Source organism: Oncorhynchus masou, unplaced genomic scaffold (assembly GCF_036934945.1).
Source record: "Oncorhynchus masou masou isolate Uvic2021 unplaced genomic scaffold, UVic_Omas_1.1 unplaced_scaffold_5640, whole genome shotgun sequence".
In the NCBI taxonomy this organism is placed as follows: domain Eukaryota; kingdom Metazoa; phylum Chordata; class Actinopteri; order Salmoniformes; family Salmonidae; genus Oncorhynchus; species Oncorhynchus masou.
In genome coordinates, this window is record NW_027012060.1 from 1,664 (window position 1) to 3,451 (window position 1,788).

Genomic DNA, 1,788 nt, shown 5'->3' on the forward strand with positions numbered 1-1,788 from the left:
CGCAGCTGATATAAACCCATCCACAGGGCTCTCTCTATTCTAATGGCCCATTCAACAGGGCTCCCTCTATTCTAATGGCCCATCCAACAGGGCTCCCTCTATTCTAATGGCCCATCCAACAGGGCTCCCTCTATTCTAATGGCCCATCCAACAGGGCTCCCTCTATTCTAATGGCCCATCCAACAGGGCTCCCTCTATTCTAATGGCCCATCCAACAGGGCTCACTCTATTCTTGTCCCATAATCTAAATATCAAATCAATTCTACTAGACTAACAAAGGAGGATAATGGCCTGAACAAAACCGATTATGGTGAAATACAAATAAATACCTGTAAAACCTAATAATGTTTGTCCGGTCGCTGTTTGAAAGGGACATAGTATAAACCATTCAACAGATCATGATTTGCCTGGGATGTTCTTAGTGCGTCGAGGCGGGTCAAGAGAAAATAACAACTGGACCCGGATGCACAGACACAGCCCATTAAACCACATAGGAAGATAGTTTATCACATGGAGGTTTCATATCAAACTCTGTTTAGTATTTAACGAAATCGTTTGTTTTGTCTTTCAGCAGGAGAGCGACCAGACTCTCACTCTGGCAGCGGGGAGAGTCCTTTAGGGGAACCAGACCCAGAGACGTCCAAATTGGCGAGACGACACCACTGCTCCCAGTGTGGGAAAAGTTTTCTCCGATCACAACAACTGAAATCGCACAAGCGAACACACACAGGAGAAAAGCCTTACCAGTGTTCCCAGTGTGGAAAGTGTTTTACTCGGTTAGATTACCTGAAAAGTCATAAGCAAATACACTCTGGAGAGAAGTCTTACTCCTGTTGCCATTGTGGAAAAAGTATTAGGTGGTTAGGGGACTCTGAAATCTCATGAGCGAATGCACACACAAAAAAGTTCTACTAATGTCAGTTGTGTGGAAAGCGGTTTACCCAGTTAGAAGCCCTGATTGTGCATGACAGGACACACACAGGCGGGGATAAGACCTACCACTGCTCCCAGTGTGGAAAGAGATTTAATTGGTTAAGGCAGCTGAACAAGCATGAAAGAATACATACACAGGAGGAGAAGACATACCACTGCTCTCATTGTGGAAAGACATTTTCCCAGTTAGAGGACCTGAAATCGCATGAGAAAATAGAGGCTGTGTTCTGACTTGAGTTTTTGACTGATAATTTGTGTTTTTGTTTAATCTTTATGAAATCAATTTGTATATATGGAAGCAGAATAAGGTTGCTGCTATTGTTGTTTCATTTAGAGACCTGATCATGTCTAATATCAGGTGTCTATTGGGTTCTGATGATGAGCGTCGTTTGATTTGATACAAGTTATAAACCCTCTGTTGTTCATCGTATGCTTTTCATATTGCATAATGTACATAAATATATAAGTAAGTAGCCTTTCACAAGCCTCTGTATTTATTATGGATCCCTGCTACTCTTCCTGGAGTCCTGAAAAATTAAGGAAGTTCTACATTTTTTTAAAAACATTACAAAACATTCATAACAGATTTCACAACATATTAAGTGTGTGCCCTCAGGCCTTTCATTTAGAGACCAGGGGCCTGTTCCACAAAACTAGGATAAGGGACAACAAAAAGAAGCGGTCGCTAATTGGTTGAATTTCTGAAAATTGACATGCGGCGTTTTGGAAAGAAACCCTTCACGCGGAGGAGGGAAAGAAGCGGTCGCTGATTGGTTGAATACAAGTTTTGATGGCAAGTTTTGAAGCTATATAAAGTGATCTGTGCATTTGAACAACAGCATAAATACACCTATT

At 41.8% G+C, this 1,788-nt stretch overlaps 1 pseudogene; it reads left to right on the forward strand.

Moving 5' to 3' along the window:
- Positions 1 to 571: 571 nt before the first annotated feature.
- LOC135536172 (zinc finger protein 135-like) lies at positions 572 to 1,417 on the forward strand (annotated as a pseudogene).
- Positions 1,418 to 1,788: the final 371 nt, after the last annotated feature.